We start from the raw sequence: 21,306 nt of genomic DNA, 5'->3' as shown, positions 1-21,306 counted from the left end.
CTGGCAGCTTGAGTCTTACATTTGGGTGAGCTGAGGAGTAAAGTTCTTACTGGATGCTAAGGATAGTCTCTTTTCACAGTGTAAAAGTGTCAAAAGAGTATTTTTTCCTGCTTCTGACTTTGATGGGTAAAATACGCCATAGTACCCTTATGTGCTTGAGATGTTCTCGGGTATCCCTGACACCAAAACAAATGATGTGTGCAACTGGTTCTGTTATCTCCCAATCTCCCACATATTTCTGCTAGTTTTCCTGTTGCTCCTATGGCTAGATGTCTCTCTCTCTCTTTTTTTTTTTTTTTTTTAACTGTTGGGTAGTCCTTTAGGATACAAACATATCTGTAATGTCTAAATGGCTTCCTCTTCTTGCCTTTCCCCTTCCATCCCAAGCAAGAAATTCCAGATGGAAGCTCTTTGGTGTCAGTAACAGCTGTACGGCAGATAATTTTTTGCATCCTTAGAGCTGTAAGGTTTGTAACTCCATATATGTAGTTATGATATACATTTACATTAAGGATCTTCTGGTCTTTTAAGTTTCCTCAAGGCTCTTCTAATCATTCTTGATACAGCATTTTGCCCTATTTTCTGTTCCTGGTTAGAAATAGCTTCTTTCAACATAAAGAAGTTAAGATATTCTGTTGTAAATTTGATTTTTAGGAAGCCTGAATATTTTAGAGTCTTGTGTTGTAATTCAAAAATTGTGCTCTGTTCTTTCATCTCTAGGATTTATAATAAGGTGTCAGCAATGATCTAGTCCATCTGGGAGCTTGCATCAATGCTTGGGAGAGCCATATGTGTCTGCCTCAAACAAGGCTATAGAAAAGTGTTCCACTAGCAACCAAGATGTCATCCATCTGCTAGACAATCCTGTAGCTAGTTAGCTTAATGACGTATTTATTTGACTAGATGTTTCTGCGTAGCAGACTCCAGCTTTCCTCCCTGTCCAAATTAATACCAAAACCTCCGTGCTCTGGAAAAAAAACCCCTGCCCATTCTGGAGAATGTCAGGAAGTTTGTGGGTTTATGGATTTCATCTATTTATCTACCTCAGGATGTTGCACTCTCAAATTCCGAATGAGCACATTGTTAGGAGATGGCTCCAGCCTTCCTGTGTGGGGAGCCCATGCAGTGCAGGTGTCTGGTGGCAGAGGGATCAGCAGACTAGATGTGAGGCCCGGGTGACCTTAGACGCGTGTAGAAATCCAATCATGCTGCTACTACTTTAGGGTATTATTTTAGCACACGGAGCTGTGCGAGGATTTCCTCCTGCAGCGGTCAGAGCTGGAATTGTCATAGTAAACATTTTGCCCAGCTACACAGAATAAACCGGGTGATTATTTCACTTGGTGACTTTAACAGAAATGTTTGTTCAAGATAAAGGGGTTTGCAGTCTTCAACATATACGTTCTAGATATTGGTATTCTCGGCTGGCCCCGCAAAGTCAGAGCTCTGGGAATTGTGCTCGAAATATACTGTGGGAAGACCAGCTCTGTAATCTTCAGATACTCTGCATTCTTACTGTGGTACAATAGAGCACATTAAAGCTGACTGTCATCGATTCCTGATTTTTCCAGACACTATCCTACTGTTTCATTTTTTTTTGTAGTCCAAAGATGCTGAGTTACTGTTGCAAATTCTAGTCTGATCTGATTTCTAATCTGTCTATGAGTCAGAGTTGAGTTGAGAAGGGAATAAAACAACAGGAGAAGTGCAAATTTAGATGAAAAGAATGTTTTATGTTAATAGCAATTATATTAACCTGCACTGAGGCAATCTGGTGAATTTATTGTGGAAAAATGCATATATTTATTCAGACCACTCTAGAATCAGATCCATCAGTAAATCTTCATCCATGTCTTGTAAGAGAGTTTACATTCAGCTTCGCATTGATTTCAGTGGGAATAGAGAGACCGTTGCAGCCTTTTCTGGATACGGCTGTTTGTGTGATTGAGGCCAACATGGTGCTACCTACTGAGTTTGGTAAATTTTACCTGACAGATGTTGTTTAAAAAATAGCAGGCATGGATACAAATACTTAGTGAACTTCAAGGGGGAAAAAAAATGATAGTCAATGCCAGTCCTAAATAAGGCTGAGAAACAGATCCTAAATAAGGCACAGAAAAAAATTTGCTTTCTTGGCTGTACACTAGAGGCCTCTCTTCTTACAGGTGTAAAACTTTTTTTTTTTTTTTTTTTTTTTTTTTTCCTGTGAGCATAATAGCAGTTCTAAACTGAAAAAGTAGGTGAAAGTAAAATCAGGACAATTCCATGGAGGAGCATAGAGATTGAAGAGGTGAACTGTACTCACTCTTTCTTCATCTTCTAATGCTACAGAGAGAGTTGTAGAATAATTCAGGTCAGAAGAAACCTTCTGGAGTTCTTGTCCAACCTGCAGTAATAGGACTAAGGCTTTTCTGAAGAAATACTTTTAAATCTAGAAATTGTTATTTAGATCTTAATATTCGAAACTCAATTTTTTTCATATGTTTTGAATTGCTTGTGTTTGGGCAGAAGTGCAGTAAAAGTCAAGTAGAAGAAATTAAAGTATGAAAAAAGAGAATCTTAATTCTAAAGATACTAAGTAAATACCAAAAAAGAGCAAAGTTGACACAAACTCTAGTTGCAAGTGGGAGTGACCATCTCATGAGTATCTGAAAACTGTTGCATGTGTTTAAAGTAAGCAACACTTTTTATTTCCTTGAGGTGTTCTAGATAATTGGTAAAGAATGTTGCTGTTTACCTTTTGAGAAGGGAAAGAGATGACAATTCTTCACTGATATGAATTTATGTATATTTATTTGTATTACTTTTGTCAGAGGGCTACTGGTTAAATAAAATAAAAGCAAAGCATCTTTCCGCATCACCTTATAAAAATATAGAAGTCTTCTCAGAGGTAACTCTGATGGATCAAAATAACTTTGAGTAAGCTTTTGGAGAGAAAGGAATTTTACATCTTACTGGAAAACTTACAGGATCAAAACTTGATTGTTTTAAAACACAATGAAAACATCATCTTTGTACTTTTCCACAAAAATTACGTTTGCATTGGTCTTTAGTCTTGTATGATATCATGCAAAATAAAATTTAAAAAAATTATTGGAAGTCATACAGCTATGAAATATTGTAAAATTTCAATCTTTTCAGTTTTTATTTTATTATTGGTGTCATCAAAAGGGTAAATTGCAGCAAATATTTCTGTTTTGATGCATCGCATTTTCTGGTGGAAAACGGATCCGCAGGAGTATTTATGACAAGAACCGATAACTTCTTGTTTGGGAGATTTGCTTTTTATTATTTAATTACATTTATTTGTTTTGGGTTTTTAAAAGTTCCTTTACTTTCTTTCCATTTCCATTGTAAATCTGGAACTTGATTAGGGAGATTGCAAAACCTCTGTTGTTTTGAAGCTTCATTCTGTTCTGTTGCTTCATTCTCTTTGTATTTTTTTTACTATGTAAGAGAATATATTAATGTATAGAAGAAGATGGAGCATCTTCGTGGGTGATCTCAACTGCTGGATATCTTTTGTCTGACTCGACAGCTAGCAATATTAATCTCCTTCATTTCTTACATGTACAGATACTGTGCAAGACCTTAATTATTTTTTTTTTTAATCTCCTACTGCTGATTTCCCAGTCCTTTTTACCTGCTGCTAATCCTATGTAGTTTAACACTTCCTACAAATGGAAGGAGATTTATACAGAATCATTTTGAACCCACTTTATGTTTCTGTTCACTTATAGTTGAGGCTAATGAGGTTTTGCTTCTCAAGTAAGTGTGTAGCACTGGCTATGTCAGTTCTTTGTCCCACTAGCGTTTTCCTTCTTCCAGCACTTCATATGTGTGGATGAGTATGTTTTTCTTGTTGTTATATGTTCCTGTCCAGTGATACAGAAGTGCTGTCTTACAAAAGAAGATTATGTGCTTCACATCTACTGAAGTAATAAACATAAAACTGGACTATCTTGTCCGATTTAATTTACGTATACTAAGATAGCGTTTTAACACATAATGATAAAAAATAAAGGGGATACAGGAGGGTGGTACATCTTCCTGGAATAATTTCTGCAGTGCTTATTGCTTGGATCTCACGGTCATAGTTTTAAGTCCTTGTCTTTGGATACTCAGAATAGGGTTAAAAAAGAGATATATGACATTTGACTTGGGAAAGTCCTTATGCTGAGTGATTTCTGTTTGGCACTATTTTGTGTTGTAGCCTTTATGCTACTTAAATTAAAAGAAAAAAGCATAGAAAATAACTGAAAAAGAGTGTCTTTGACTTTTGCCTTGAAAGCTTGAACATATGATAGGCCTGAATGCTGTAAAAGCCAACAGGCTCATTTCAACATTGATCATTGGAGGCTAAATGTTGAATACACAATTAAGGATGGACACAATGTCCAGTGGAGGGACATAATGTACTTCGGTAGTGGAACAGCCTATAGTGAGTTATCACATCAAAGCCTGATGCACTAGAAATGGTAAACGATACCAAAACACGTACCTGCTATTTAGGTCTGCCAAAGCAATTAGCCACCTTTTACATTTCTTTTTAGCTGTCTGATTGCTGGCACAGTATAATTTTTTTGTTCGAGGTTTTTCATATTAAAGTAAATTACGTGCTACAGGGCGCATTTGTTTTGTGAATGTCACTTTTACAGTCAAAACCTTATATGCCGCTGGATAAACATATCATGTTGTAATTAGGTATGTCTGTGTTTACCAAAACTGTGTCAGAATGTAAAACCATCAGATTAATTAGAGTTTGATTAAAGTGGCACAAGTACCATTATGCAGTCTTCTTTGTACTGGTTTTGTGCCTATGCTGTGAACTCTGTATTCCCTTTGTATTGTCAAATGCTCCTGCAAAGAGCTGGCCGTGAAATATTTTTTTTTCATTTTTTGCAATTAAGAATACTTATTGAGCAATTATTTGTGTAAATACCTGTCTGAAAACATTGTTTTATCTGCTAATGTTAAATAAAAAAATAAGTGATGTTATTCATACTCTCCATCTTCTTTTTAGATAACCTGTAAAAGGTAAATGGTACAAATACAATATCCCATATAATTGAAAGTTATTGATAAAATGGGGTGGAATAATACAGATAATGCAAAACCCAAACATGCTTATAATGCTTATAAATATGTTAATTAGCAGATAGAAAACTTGAAATGAAAGTTCATGAATATTTGAAATCCAGTATGAACTGCAGCAAGGATGTAAAAAAACCCCCAAAAACATTGCAGAGGTTTCTAATAATTTTACAAAAAAAATTAAATGATTGTTCTTTTCGCATGAGCAGCTGTTAGATTCATGCTATCTCAAATGTTTAAAGAAGGAATAAGACTCCATTTCCTGCCCATTTATTAGTTAATTAGACTGGCCGGTGTAGAATATCATCTGCCAGAACCACCATGATGGCTTCTAGACCTTCTTGTCACTGTTACTTTAATTTTCCTCTCACTGCTGTTCAGCCTATTTCTCAATCCATTTCCACATATTTTGGGAATCTTAGCTTAGTAAGAGTTTCCTGGGTGCCAGGTATGAATTTGTATTTTTGTGAATATTCATGTAGCCTTCTTGAGTTGGTCACTTATGGGTTCTGTACAGGATGTAGAGCTCATGCCGTCCTGCCAGTGCAAGAAATATTGCCATGATGGCAGAAAAGTGTCAAACTTTGCCACCTGTTTGTCACCAACTTTGCTCTCACTTTCACTGAAAACTGCAAAGGGGGTCAGACATGAATTGTTAACAGGCAATGCTGCTTATTTCACTGCAAGAGAATAGTTTGGTCCTGTGGTTTGAATTCTACATTAAAAAAAGACAGAACATCAAACTTCCCAGTGACCTCTTCCTGTCCCTAAGTCCAGGTTAACAGTTGTCATGAAAATGGGGAAAGTAGAAGAGATGGAAATTTGATTCTCAACCAATAAGTGTTTTCCCTGATCAGTACTTTTTAGGTATTTTAATTTTTTATAAAACATGATTTTCCTCTCTCCCCAGTTCTTTGCAATTTACCAGATGATTGAGCTTAAATTAAGTAATTCCTAGGTATGATTTTCAGGGAAGCAAATTTACTGGTGCTAACTCTGCAGGAATCCTGTGCTGATATTGATGGCTGGCTGTATTAATTGGCAAGAGTACTGTTCTCAAGTGAGATTATAACCAAGAAAATGTGTTGACTATTCTCAATACAGATTCTCCTTTTATACCCAAATCTGTGTTTGTAACTGCAAGTGTGGGATATATTCAAATTTGAACTTCTGTTCATGTCTGTGAAGGGGGAAATGTCCTTATGTTTTAAGTTACTGCATATTGTGTCTGTGCAAATATAAGTCTTCTTGATGTGAGGAGACTTATTGAACACATCAAGATTTGCTCTGTATAAAGCTTTAGGAATGCTCATCTTGGTATTTTATGATTTGGGGTGTGCGTAAGAAAAAAAATCTGCTTTAACTTAAGGTTAGTAGATTGTGTAGAAGAATCCCAGCATCTACATAGTCTTTTGATTGTGGCTATTTGAAAGGGAAATGTTAGCAGTGTAATTTTAGCAGTGCTCACAGATCTGTGGTGCTTTTCTTATATTTTATGCCAGATATAGAAAATGATTAATTTGCTTTCAGGAGGAAAGAGTCTTCTCTTCTAAAAGTGGGACCACAGGGACATTAATACATTGTGACAAAATTGTTCATTGCTCAAGCTTAGGAATTGGTATATTGTGAGCATCTAAGAATCTTGTTTTATTGTTAGGCATCAAAAAGTGCAGTGTTTAAAGTTGAAATTTTGAATTTTTGAATGATGTTCACAGTGTATTATTAAAAATATTGAAAGAAGCTATGACTTTTAACAGTAAAAAAAGGATGAAGTATTCTATAAGTCTTAATATGAAATGATAATTAAAAACAACAACCCAGGCAACTGTAACCTTCCTCATGATATGTAGTATTCAACCTGTGGTTAGAAGTAAATATAGAAATTTAAAGGAAAATAAACATTTCTGAATAGATTATCACTGGCCCTGTTTAATGCACAGAAATGATTGGTTCTGAAATTAGAGAGGTTACTTTGCCACGTGTTGAAAATAACCTGTGAGACAAAAATAAAAGCACAGTGCTTGAAGAGTAGAGGCCAGAAGATTTAATCTAGAAGATTTAAATCTGATAAATGCGTGTCTGATGCCTTCACTGAGCTGAGGAGCTGTTCCAACATAGGTATGCAGGCAACAATACTCTTGTATCCCTGGAAATGCAAATTTGACGAAAATGCCTGCTGTCCAGGAGGACTGTTTCCAGTTTGCCAGACAACTTCCCCATGTATCTCTCAGGATGTCATGCAGAGGAGGTTATTTGTGCACTGGTGTTCTGTTCTTCCCTTCCCTTCTCTTCTCTACTTGCCTTTCCTTCTCTGTTGAGTTTTGCTGCCAGTGAGCTATTCTAGTTCCCTGCAAACTGAGTTAACAAAAGCTAATATATAGGTACTTTCAGGTAGTGTATTCCCATCTGCTCTTGCAACAAAATAAGTGTTCTGACTAAATACTGTAAATATTTATGAAGCATTCCATCAGAGGGGAAAGATTGCATCTGAGGTTGGGGTTTAGGATACAGTTGCTTTCTCTTAGTTTAAAGCAAGTGTCTATTTAGAGAAACAAGGAGATAAAAGGCAGATGATGACTGCGTAGGGAGCTGTATGTGCATGGATACATATATTATATATAAAGAAAAAATTAGTCACGTGGATCTTTAAAGTCAAGTGACTAATGCTGTCTGACTCTAAATCCTGTAGAGTATTCTGTGCGCAGTTACCCTTGAATATCCTTACCTCTGTACTCTTCTGTTCTCCCGTGCTGAGTGAGTACCAGTCAGGTGGGGAAAATGCTTTGGTCAGTCTGTTATGCTGTTGTTTCAGCCTGTGGCTCGTATAGACCTCAAGGTGACTAGTGACAGGGAGCACATTACATCTGCCTTCCAAGGAGATGTGTGTTGTTTTGTCTGTATACATGCAAACAGTCACACTGTGAAGAGTCTGAGCCTGGGATTAATAAGAGGATATCATTATTTCATTATGTTGATCTGCTGTGGTTGTTTGTTTTTCTTAATACAAAACACTTATTTTGAGGGAAAAATAGAGTATAAGAAAAATAGATGTAATCCTAAAGTACTAGGTTTTACAAAAGCTAATCTGCATATTGTCAGGCTTTCCCAACAGTGACTTGTGGACATATAGGAACCTTGTGAGTTATGGATCTTCGGCATGACTCATGTTGCAATATGTTTATTGCTATCATGCTTACATCACATAGTCAAAAAAAAAAGAAGTCTAAGTGTCTGTTCACGTTCTCTCTTGATATCAGGCTTGACCTAATTTTGGGAGCATATTCCTTTTTTCCTTACACTTCTTCATAGGATATGTTCAGCACCTAACTGTTGTGTTCCTTTGACTTCCATTTCTCTGGTAACACAAATTCGTTGCATTATGATATTTTTGGGGCGTTTTTGCCATAGATATCTCTGATATGTAAAAGATATCTCTGATACGTAAAATCCAGTTTTTGTCTGTTGAAACATGTACTTTCATCAGTTGTGTTACACATACCATACGGTACTTTGGAGTGGCTGTTGTTGTCAGGTATTGCACAGAAGTCCAGTAGGGCAGGAAATCTCGTGTAAGGTGGATTGCTCCTTGAATCCTTCCTAGTTTCTACTAGGAGGATCTTTCGGAAATATCCAGTCTCCTTGGTTTGATTGCCATTGTTCTGGTGGCAGTCTGACCCTGCCCTCAGGAAATACTCTAATTTCCTGCCTATAGACATGGCCAATCTGGTCAACTTTTGATATTGACTGTGACATTTTGCTGACAGTTAAAGCATTTTGTAGAAGAGGAAACTGTTGTCTTGACAACTAAACTCCAGCTAATAATAGATAACTAAAGAAACCAAAAGTCCAAATATATCATAATTCTTACAAAATTCAAGCTTATTCTTGAGTCTGAAGGCTGATCTCAACACAAGTGTGTTTGTGTTTTAGATCTGTAGCATAAAGAGCTCAGACTTCACCGTGGCACAATAGTTTATAGTAGAGTTCGTCTGTATCTGTTTTAGGTGCTTGTTTTTAATGTGATTAAACATCTTTTCTATGCTAGTTTGTTGCAAAGAAGACTCTCTATTTGCCCTGTAATGATTCTTACATTTCAGTGAATTAAAATTTTGAAGGTGCATTGCAGTTTGGGAATCATCATGTCAACCCAATGTACTGTATATGCTTCAGAAGAACACTTGGTGATCCAAGGATATAGACTCGTGATTTTTATCCTCCACTAGTGGATTAATAATTTCCTTTTCCTCCCCCACTTACTCTCTGAACAATTTTAAAGTTCAATTTCCAATGTGATTTGTTTTCTTGTTGAAAGTTAATAGAGTAGAAGCGATGGCATGTGTGATAGTTACAAACATTGGAAAAACTGTATGTTTTATTTTACTATTTCACTTTGCTTGTTTTTTTTTTCAGTGAGTCCATTCCAGTTCTTTTTAAGGTGAAAGGGACTTGCCTAGTCTTCATTAGCTTGCACTTAGTGTGTAGTAACAAGTGCTTATATGCAACAGTAATATGAACAATATACAAACTTTTATTAAATAAAATATTAGATTTTTATCTATTTTTTTCCCTTTCTTCTTTTTAGTTCTCTTTTTTTTTTTCCCCAGAAGAGCCAGATAACTCTGCATCATTTCTGCTGTGCTAATCCTTCTTCCCAGAGCAGGGTGTGAATAGACCTTACAACATGGACTTAAGTTCTGATCCTCATTCTGAGGAGGAACAGCAGCTCTGGCTCAGCATTAAGTTGTTCCTCTGCATATAGAGTGCTTTAGAGGAGGTAGCATGAAGAATTTATTATAACAGAAATCACATGTAAACATCATGTTCAGTTAAGGCACAAAAACCCAGGAAGACTCTTAAGTTACCTGAAGAACTTATCTGGAGTGGAGAGAAAGGACTGTTAAACAGCAGTAAAGACATCCTCTGTGGGACTGCGTTTTAGAGTGGGAGTTAGTGTAAATGAGTTTGGACAAGCTCTCTTGTTGTGGTTCCATCTGTGGTTTTAAAAGAAAGATTTAATAGTGGGATCTATTTTTTTAACTGTTTATGAAAGAAAGGGCATTGTATTTAAAATCACATATGCTGGTAGCATTACTCCTCCGCTGGAACTTTGAGAGATGAGCTCTGAGTGAGTCTCTTTTATTACAAAATGCCTTTGCTTACAGATACATCATTCTTCTAGTGCGTAACACTGTAGGTGATTTGAGGTGTGATCTGACACTATAATGGTGTTTGTCTCAGACTAGAAGGCCCCCTCCCTTGCTGTTCCTCCCTGTTTGCATTCTGTTGTTGAATAGCTGACTTAAGCCTTGGATGCAATCCGATAAGCCCTTGGTTTGTGGTGTGCCCTGTTGAACCTGGAAGGGAAGACTCTTCTGCAAAAACTACTGTTGTCCAGAGAAGCAGTCCAAAAGCATATTAGTGTCAACTTTCTAATCTGTAGCAATATGAATAATCACTGCAAATTTTTTTTGCATAAATTTGCAGAGATGGGAGGTGCTTTGGGGAAGTGCTGCTCAGACTGTGATGTCCTCTCATTTAAATTCATTGTAGAAAGGTGACAGCTTTTCTCATATTTTTTTGAAATGTCCGTTTTAAATCTGGTGATGTTATGAAGAGAAAGTCAGCAAGCTGATGGTAAGAGGTGGGGGTTTTGAGCTTCCATGCTTCTGTTTCTAGAGGATACTGATAGTGTCATTTCTTTCCCCCTCAAAAGATTTGGAATTAGGCAGGAAAGAAGATTTGTATGGTTGCTTTCCCTTTTGTTTGAACAGCTGTAAAAGTATGGATTCAACAGGAGTTAAGAGGAACAAGTTAGTCACTTAAATGGAACTTTTCATCTTTTGTTTTTGTAGGTGATTCTTTGGACAGTCACGATACATAAGATCTTACTGTCTTAATGAAAATAACTAGGCTGTATGGACAAAGAACTTAAATCTTCTAGGTTATGCTTAATGCTTTAGTTTATATGCCTTCAAGACTAGTATCAATAAGCTTGAGAGAATATTTTTCAGATAAAAAGTATCTATAATGTTTACCTGCACAAAATACTTCCTAGTGATCTTCAGGAGAAAAAAATGCAAAAATAGAACACTATTAAGTAAAAATTAGTATAGAGAGGAAAATTATACGCTCAAATTATAACAGACCGAGCATTTGAGTAGCTGAGGTTTCCTGTTGTTTTTAGTTAGGTAAGACCATTCCAGTTGTTCGTAACTTTCTCAAATATGACCCATTGGAGCGAAAATTTTACATCCTGGTTATATGATTTGGACTGATTATTTGGGCTGGAAAGCTTCTGAGATGCAACAAATCAGTGGAAGTATTTCTGAGCATGAATTTAGGAAAGAAGACGATCACTGTTGTCTCAGGGGGAAGGTCTCACCCATTTGTGACTGTCTTCGAGGGAAGACTTTACATTTGGTGGTTGACCATTGCTGGAGCTGTGCTAGGACAACTGTTGCAGTGGTGTGCTTTGAAGTGGGTTACTCGAAGGGTCTGGATTTAGACTAAACCTCCAAGTGGGAATGGGAAGGGAATTGCTGTTAATGCAGGTCATTCCCACTGTACGATTTAAATGCAACCCTGAAGTGGTCGTGGAGGCATGACTGGAGTAGGGGAGGAGGAGGAAGGGTCAGCAACCTGCGGGCTGGGAATGGAGTGGCCAGCAGGAGTGAGAATCTCTCAAGCAAGCGCCACTGCTGAAGCCACTCTTCCATCTAGCAGGGCTACGATGGTATGTTTTACTTGGAAGCATCTTGTTGAAGAGAATAAATTGTACTTAAATGAGGATTTCTAGCTAGGTTGAATCTCACTGTCAGCACTTTGGAAGCACATATGTATGTGTTCTGTGATCTTGGTCTTTCCCAGAGGTATGGGAACACAGAGCCCTCATTTGTTTGGGGAAAATATCTCTCCAAGGGTCCTAAGTCCTTCTGCGTGTAAAAAAACTGCAGGAGGCAAAAGAAGGAATTTATAAGAAAAATAACAGTGAAAAAACCTATTTAGAAACAAGGAGCCTCTATAAATGACCCACTCTGGGACTGGTATTACAAAAATGGTTGTTCAGTTGTGTAAGGAACTGGAAGTACCTGGTTTTGGGAGTGAGTTGAGGAAGAGTGATGTGAAGAACAACTATGGAAAAATAACTCCCTACCATACTGCATGACAGCAATGGATGGCATTTTTTTTAATAACTGACTTAAAACACATGAAAAAACATCCCCTTTTGTTTGAGTTATCTATAAAGTGCTGGTCAGTGAGTTCAGTTAGGCCAGGCTTTCATGTAAGGGACTTAGGATGCAGCTGATAAGATACGTAGCTTCTAACCCTCTTGCTCCTATGCCATTTGTTAGCTTTATGCTGCATGTTCTTGCAGGGAACTGTGGATTGCTAGTTGGGCTTGAAGACCTGCCAAATCCAGAAACCCCTGGATTTCTGTTGTTTAACAGAGGAAATGGCTAAGCTAGTAGAATTATTTCACTTTAAGTTGTCAGGCTAAATGCAGAAATAAACATTGCCTGAATGTTAGACCAAGAAATAGAAAACCCAAACATGCTGCTGTAAAGTTAGCCAGTAACCTGTGGGATTACTCCCAGTAAATAACAACATATGCTGTCATGTAAAAAGTGGAAATGGATCTGGAATGGTTGGTTAAAGCAGACTTCTGTGCATCTGTCACATGGGCTAATAAGTAATTTATCTTTGTTCTTTTGTTTATTAAGGTGACCCCATCAAAATGTCAGTAAATATTGTTAGGAATATAGAGGGTCCATGTGGTTTTGGGTGGATCAGAGCTAGTGGTGTGTCTCCATCTTCTGTGATTGTAACAAAGAGAGAAGGAATACTGAAGTACAAACAGGAAGTTCCAGTGTGCCTTTTGGGTACTGACTTAAAGTACAGTTTCAAATTAAGGTTATGACTTTTAGATGTGAATGCAGTGCAGAGAGGAACTGACCGTCTCTGAGTTGCACTGCCTTAGAAAGTGCCCACTCACTCTGCAGCTCATGTTTGCAGCAGCCATCACTCCATAAAAGTGACTCTTTCGGATTTGTGCAGCTCCACTTTTTGTCTTTAATCATACTGTCACGTGCTGATCACTTCAAATTTATTTTTCCCAATAGTACTAAAGTACACTGATTTTTAAGTATTAAAACTATGTCAACTGTAGTGTAGCCTATGGTATTTTCATAGCCCTCTGACATCTAATCTGTATTTCCATTAAAAACTGTGTCTCCTGTGCATTCTGGTTTTTTTTTTCAGCTTCATTCCAGTAGTTGGATAGCCTTTCCCTGAAAGTGTCTGAAGCACCAGGATTCTTGTTCACACTCTGCTTCCTATGATGAGCTGTGTAAGGCAACATCTGTGCAGTGCAGAGAGAGCCCCCAAAAGAATACGGGTTGCGTCTGCCTCCCTTCTTATCTTGGCTTGCTTCTCTTCCTCTTCTGCACATAAGGTCTGTCTCCCTAGTGCCAGTCTGCAGTCTGCTCATGAAATTGGGGTCAGCCTCTGAGATACCCCACAGTGACCAGTCCATGACTGGGTAAGAATTAGTCAGGTTCATTCTGCTCTTAGTAAAATGTAAGCAAGGTGGTGACTCTCTCTGGAGAGAGAGAGTGGAGCTGCTCTGTACAGCGAAGGGCTAGAGAGAAGCAGTAAGTGAAGTAAGTGAACAGGGCAGAGCAGGAAAGAGACTGATTGAGAGTGCTAAAGGTCTGAGGTGGATGTGGAGAAACCAATGGATAAACCAGAAGACAAGAGCAGTGAATTATGACTGAAAAACTGTAGATACTATTAAAAGGTATCTCGAAATGATGGTGAGTGGAGTTCTGTTACATTTTAATTGTTTTTAATTCTCCCTTTCCAAGTCAAGAACCTTGGTTACAGGTGACTTTCATCTATAGTTTACTTAGTCACGTCCGGTCCAGGCCTGGAAACTCTCACCTTATGTCTGATGTCATGTTTTGTTCTCAGGTAGATGTTATACGCTGGTCTTAGTTCACCAGAGCATTTTGTTCCTTCTGCAGTGAAAATGAAGAATTAAATATGGAAATGGGATTCAGTACTATGGCTGTGAAGGAACAAGTAAGAAAAAGGGGTGTTTTCATTTTGTCCAGCAAATGTTGGACATTTGCCAAATGCAATGCTAAAAGCTGGAGTCTTGATGAGAAGGACCACACTGGGGGAGTCTTCTCCAGCAGTGGGTGTCCTTGCAAGCTGCTCCTCCTTTCTCTGCCTGTGGCTCTTGTGTCAATTTATACAGGAAGGCTGGAGAGCCCTTCTCTGAGACTCGTCTTTACATTGTTCATTAAGGTATTTTCCTAAAAAGTATGATTGGACTTCAGGACTTCAGTTTTGCAGAACTTTAATTGCCCTTTCATTGAATAGCTCTGGTCATTAGTGCAATTGTAATGGGTTAATGTTCTTTGAGGCTAAACATGAGTGGCTGTGGTGGGAGAACAGTCGTCTTTCCCCTGTGTCATGCTGTAGACAGACTGCTACTTCTCTTGTCAGCCTCTGATGTAACTTAATTAATTGTGGTGGAATTACTCCTGATCTATAATTAAGTGAGAAGGAAATTGAACTGGACAGTGTGAGAAGTTCCCTGTGTTGTTGCCTGCAATTTTGAAGAGAAATGGAAGAATTCACATTTCATTACTGCCAGTCTGTCACCTTGAACATGAAATCCTTCCAACTAAGCACTCTTTCGGAAAAAAAGTTACCGGATGTGGTGCGTAGGTCCAAGGTTACTCTTTCTTTAGCCAGTTATTTAAGTCCTGTTATAATCTTAAGAGGATACCAAAAATTAAGTTGTGGAGTTGAGTTCCCATTTTTTTTTTCCCCCCTAAGACATACTGTGCTAATATCCTCCAGTATCACCACATAAACCTGCAGTTAATCACTGCAGGATCATCACTGGTGAGATGGTCATACCAAAGACCTGCCTACTGACATACTTGTCTGCCTTCTGACTTTTGGATTTGCTTTGTCACATGGGGAAACCATGTTTCATGTTTGGCTGGAACTGTTATGTTATTCTTTTCAGCAAATGCTCAGCAGATCTTTTGCTACTTACATGAAGTGTTACACCACAAGAACCACCCGTGTGAGGGCTTCCATACCAGTGTATGAAGTGGTGGTTGTATTAATGGTGGGGAATACAGCCATTTCTGGTGTCCCTGGTTGGGTACGTGTCCTTTACACAGGAGCAGCGCAGCTCTGACACTCGAAGCCTCCCATTCATATTTGAAGTTAATTATAAAGAGGTGGCTGGAAAAAATTACATAATATCTGCCATTCCTCAGGGCTTGCATGGAGCTTGTTATCATCAATGGTATGCCAAAGGTAGTAGTTCTCCGACTGCTCATTTTTCATGGACATTCTGTATGTTAGTTTTACTGTTCTTATTGGACATACGGATTAATTTTCCAAGTTCTTTTGTAGATCTTGGTTTGGGAGTCCTCTTTGTTTATCATATCAAGGGAGGTTTTAGTACTCCTTCTCCCCAACTTTAGAACTGTAATGAAAATAATTTGTTATCTCTGTGAGGAAAAAAAGTTTATTTGGCCAAAGATTAAACAAAAAGATAACTTTGAGGATATATAGTATGAGTTAGAGCTTGAAGAAAAGTAAAATATGAATGACTGACTGTGTTGTGTGTATCCCAAAATACTTGCCTTGTTCTGTGTGCACTTAGCCTCTTTTTTGGTTTTAATTTTTGAAATAATCAAGTTCCAGCCTTACTAATATTACTAAGATATCAGCGACCCCAGTTATCGAATATCTGATGTTTTTAATTTTTAAGTTAATTTCTCTTGAAATTCAGTTAGTTACTTTACTGTGCCATGGCTTCTCAAATTCATCCATTCTCAGTGGCTGCTCCTAGTGGTCAGAATAGGAGCACTTTGATTATCAAATACAGTCTCCAAGACTGACACACGCATGACTTCATCTTTGCATTTTTTGGCTTATTATAACTATTGGTATGTTTTCTAAGTTAAAATACACGATCTAGAGAAAATGACATTGTGAGTCTGTATTTGCGTGGGTAAAAAATATTTCCAGAGTAAAGATGATGCTAAATATTTCATTTGAAAACAGAAATACTTTTATCTTGCAGGTCAGTAACTTTATTTTTGTCTTAAAAGTAATCCCAATTGCTGTATGAAAGGAAAAAGAAAATCAATGGTTGTGGTATTATTCTGCTTAAAAAAATAAAAAATCTTTTAATAGAAATGAAGTTGAACTTTAAACTGATATTTAGCTTCCAAATTTTATTATTTAAAATAATTTTTGTGTGTTTTTTGATGTAAGGACTTATCCTGGACTGAATGCAGTTGAACTGTTTGCCACACTGCAGTGATTTTTTTGCACAAGCTGTTAATAATCGTACTTAATGTAGACCTAGAGAGAGTAAATAGTTACCTTTATGTTACATCTGCCATCACTCAGTTACTGGAACTACAGAAATATTTTGTTGAAAATTCCTTAAAATTGAGGCTTTTTGCTCAGAGGTTTGCTCAAATCCCTTTTCTGCAAGAGATGCATCCAGGCTAGATGGGAGAATGAGCAGAGGCAACAGATTGCATGGAGAGGATCAGTTCATGATCTCAGTCAGTTCAGGCACTCCAGTTTCTGGTAAATATTTCTTAAATCACTGAGGTGAAAATATGAATTGTTTAATATAATAACAGTCTTATTGAGAGAGCAGTTATTTGGAAAACTCTCTGTGTGTGTGTTTATACACATACATATGTATATTCTACTCTGCTCTGGTGAGACCCCCACACTGTGTCCAGCTCTGGGGTCCTCAACATAAGAAGGATGTGGACCTGTTGGAACAAGTTCAGAGGATGGCCACCAAGATGATCAGAGAGGTGGAGCACCTCTCTTATGAAGCCAGACAAAGGGTTGGGGTTGTTCAGCCTGGAGAAGAGAAAACTCCAGGAAGATCTTATAACAGCATTCCAGTACCTGAAGGGAGCCTACAAGAGAGCTGGAGAAGGACTTTTTATGAGGGCCTGTAATGATAGGACAAGAGGAATGGCCTTAAACTGAAGGAGGGTCAGTTTAGATCAGACATAAGAAAGAAGTTTTTTACAATGAGGATGGTAAAACGCTGGCACAGGTTGCCAAGAGAGGTGGTGGATGCCCCAGCCCTGGAAACATCCAAGGTCAGGTTGGATGGGACTCTGAGCAACCTGATCTAGCTGAAGATATCCCTGTCCGTGGCAGAGGAGTTGGACTAGATGACCTTTAAAGGTCCCTTCTAATCCAAGCTATTCTATGAGTCTATGACATATCCTTATCTAAAAGCTGTTCCTTACTGTTCACTTGGATAAACCCATTCTTGTCAGAGTGATGCATAAATGGTACATTTAACAGTTTACTAGGTGCAAATTTTAAAATACGTTTTCTGATAATAAAATATATTTTTGGTAATGTTTATATGCTGTCACAGAACTCTGTTCCCTTATTTTCTGTAGCTGTTATCAAGTGTTTGAGATTGATATGCTTGGGAAGGTGGTGAGGGTGCTACAGAGAAGCTTAAACTTGTGATGAAATATCTGTGCTGGGTGGTTAGAATTTTGTTTAAGCTTGGTAGAATTTGGGAAGGGTGTGCGTCATGTCTAGCGATGTGAGATAACAAACAAATTTCCGGTTATATGCAAGGCAGATCCTCAGCTGTTGGAAACTATCACAAAGCAAATTATGCTAATAGAGATTTGATTATATTTCTCTGACTAGTTGAAAATCTGTCTTTCTGTCTAATCCCAGAGATGCTGCTGTGGTGTCTGTTGGATTTGACCCTTTTTTATTAAGGAATTCTTGGTGTTTAAAAACTGGTAAATGAGCTCCAGATGAGCCTATCCTCTCACTGAAGTAGTGATTCTCACTTTACTTCTACCCTTTCTACAGAAGTATAACTTTTCTTCCTATTGTTTTTCCATTGGCTCCATCAGCATCCTTTCAGGTCGCACTTCAGCTGACTTAGTCCAGTAGTGCCACTCAAGCTCCAGAGAGAACAGCTATTGCTCAGTCTTTTTTGTAGAAGGTCAATAAAGAACAAAATCATGATTTGACAAATTTAGAAAAAGGATGCATTTTGTGTGTTAGAAAAACATTAGATGCTATGTGTAGATGTGTAACTATCATTTATATTTTCATTTATTTTTCAAAATTTTATGTCCAGGGTAATTTGAGACCACTTCTACATGATTAAAATAATTTAGACTGTAGATAAGGCACTGTAGATTAGTACTAGCTAAAGATTCAGTAGTGAAAGTTTATATAGGTGACCTTATTTTTGCCAGAGTTTTTGGACTGCAAGTGGCTAATCTTGAGTTCTGCACAATGTCATTTACTATTAGCTTATTCCTAGAAAATTATGAAATTACTGTTTTGAAATGTTCTTCTAAGCAGTATTATATGCAAGAGTTAAAAGAAGCAAAGAGAGGTATTGTATTAGAGTAATTCTCAATAATAATTGATTCGGAACAAAACCATCCTTAATGATAAGTGTCGTTTGAAGATGACCTGTGATTACAACCCACAGTTTTGCTGTCATTTAAGCTAGAGGGGACATGTGTTACTGCCTTGCTCAATTGATGAGATTGGATGGATGATTGAATGATGAGACTGCAAGCCAGGTCTTTAGCTTGTCAACTCGTGCCTAATTCACAATGACAGTGTGCATGGAAGGCAAGTGTCTGTATCCCGTCATATTTAAGATTCTAGTTGCAGCCTTCTTTCTGTGTTAATGCTCTAGATGCTCCAAAACAGACCAGAGAAGGAAAAGATGGCTGTGGACAGAAATTGGCAATTTTTGTACACAATGCTCGCCTTTCCCCCCCCGCCCCCCATTTCCTTATTTTAGTGTTTCCATGTAGAAATTATATAATAAGGAAGTGTTATCCATTAACAAAAATTTTTAACTGTCTGGGAAAACAATCCGTGTTTTTATAAAATACTTTTTCAGTTCACTGCCGGCCTTTGCAATTTCCAAAGCTTTTTGAATCTTCTATTTTCCCTTTTCCTTGGGATTTTCACATTTCTTCTGTTCTTGCCCCCTTTCTCTCACTTGACTGTTCATGTCATATATGTTTCTATCACTGGCAGTTGTGTTGGTACTAGTAACAGCTAAAATATCTTAGTCCTAGCTACTGCATGCAGCTGGCTAAATTGCACGTAGTTCCATATACTAAAGCTGCTGAAATCTGTCTAGTGATCAAATGTTTTAAGATGTTTCCTAGTGACAGGAAAAGGAAAGTAGCTGTCTGAACCTGTTTGCTAAATGAACATCACAAAAAGGCAAGTTGTTAAATGATCATCAGAAACGGCAATGAAAATGATACAATGAGAGAAAATAGTTTTAAAGTGTTACTGGTAGGTTAAAACAATTCAGGTGGAACTCTGATCTTCTAGAAGCCAGTATAATTTTAAGATCCATGGTTTAGATTTTTATAAGATGCTGAAAAATTCAGATACTGTAACCAGTGAATCACTTTTCATGTTTAGGTGGTTTAAAAAGTGAAGCTCTTTATGATAAAGCTCTTTAAGATGAAGCCACTTAGGAGAAGATACTCCATGTACGTAGAACTACTTCTTTTCACCCATGTGGTTTGCTTCACTCTCTTCCTGGTGATTGTCACACCCTCCATGTCACAGGTGCCTCTGTAGAACTGGTTCACTCACTGTCTCTCAGCCAAAAGGAGTTACCATTCTTCCAGCAGTCAGTGGCAATTGGTGGTAGATTTTTCCCGAGGTACCATATGCTATGAGGCAAATACTTGAAAACAGCATAAATCATGTGACATTAGCTAGTTTTCAGTTCTAACAAGTTGAACAGATACCCCTTGTGCAGATGCTCTGTCACTGTCTCAGGGGAGCCATCGATCTGTGAGCACATGTGATGCAAAGCAGCCAACTGAGGGCTCAGACCCCTTGCAGCTTTAGTGTTGCTTTAATTCATTAGACTCGTTCTACAGTTTTATTTTACAGGGCGTATTACGTAAATCATGTATATTATTGGTTCTTTAGATTATTTGTGTTTTCTCTAGCTGGATGAGTAAGTATTATGCGGAAGATTTGGAAGGTTGCATAAGCTGCAGAACTTAGAAACGTGGTGAAGTATTGTGACATAGTTGAAGTTGTTATACCATGCTGTGCTCTGCGTGCATGAAGCTGCCTTAATGCAGCTACAAATGGGAAGATCGGGCATATAATTGGTAAATTCCTTTGATTTAACTTTTTTAGTAAACTGCTTAATTTTTCTTCTCTATCTCAAAGAAGAGTCTAGCTTTTGACTCAACTGTACATACTTGTTCCTTTAGTCCTTTAAGGGTGGAAGTTGCAACATGTGACACATAACACAGTCTTCATAGAGTTGTATGTTACATTCTATATGCGTGTTTGGCATTATCTATATATTGATTATCATAACCAAAATCATTTCACATATAGGTTTTAAGGAAACACGAATACACTTTTACTATTTTAAAGAGATCCGTGGAGTCAAATTAGGACATCTACTGTCAAAACTGTAGAAATGTACACAGTAAAAATGATTACATTTGCATTTAGTTTGATTCACTACAGATTAATAAAATGTACAAGTCATGAGATGGTGCTGTGACTGCCCTATTGGAAAAGGTCTTTGAGAGAAGAGTAGCAGGAAGTGTAGAATATATGTGATGTATGCAGAATATTTGTAATATATGCATATCAAATGATATAGTATGTTAAGTGCAATACACTGCAATGGGAGTATTTTTTAATGTAGTTAGATACAGTTGTGTTTAAAATTTGCATAATAGGTACACATGGGAAAAATCTAGAGTTATTGCAGACAGTTTGACAAGAATATGTATATTTTTTTCCCCCACAATTTTGTTTAAAATATTTTTAGTTGTGTATTTTGCTTTCTTTATTTTGGCTTTTTGTTTAACAATATTTAGTTAGACCTGTGCAATACACGTGTGAAATGATTTGTTGTCAGTGTTTCTATTATAAAGTGCATTGTGTAGCTCTTGAACATAGCCTCATTTCTTTAGGTAAAGTTGGTTGCTTGTGGAACATATTCAAACCACAGATTCCTACGCACCTCTAAAGAGGACTCTTGGAAGAGAAACTTGTTAAGTCATAGAATCATAGAATGGTTTGGTTTGGAAGGGACCTTGAAGATCATCTGGTTCCACTCCCCTGCCATGGGTCGGG

The 21,306-nt window shown here is 37.5% G+C and overlaps 1 protein-coding gene across 2 annotated transcripts in view; it reads left to right on the top strand.

Annotated features, from left to right (window-relative positions):
- Positions 1 to 20,297: 20,297 nt before the first annotated feature.
- Positions 20,298 to 21,306, top strand: part of LDLRAD4 (low density lipoprotein receptor class A domain containing 4) — a 254,135-nt gene continuing 253,126 nt past the window's right edge. Inside the window, exon 1 of one of the 2 annotated variants that reach the window (XM_017819440.1) lies at positions 20,298 to 20,318. The gene's annotated coding sequence lies outside the window, so the exon portion shown is untranslated. The remainder of the gene's footprint in view (positions 20,319 to 21,306) is intronic. The other variant, XM_017819439.1, reaches the window with a different exon arrangement.

Source organism: Lepidothrix coronata, unplaced genomic scaffold (assembly GCF_001604755.1).
Source record: "Lepidothrix coronata isolate B3197 unplaced genomic scaffold, Lepidothrix_coronata-1.0 Scaffold75, whole genome shotgun sequence".
Lineage (NCBI taxonomy): Eukaryota > Metazoa > Chordata > Aves > Passeriformes > Pipridae > Lepidothrix > Lepidothrix coronata.
Note: the sequence above shows the minus strand (reverse complement) of the source record. Positions and strands in the feature narration are given on the sequence as shown.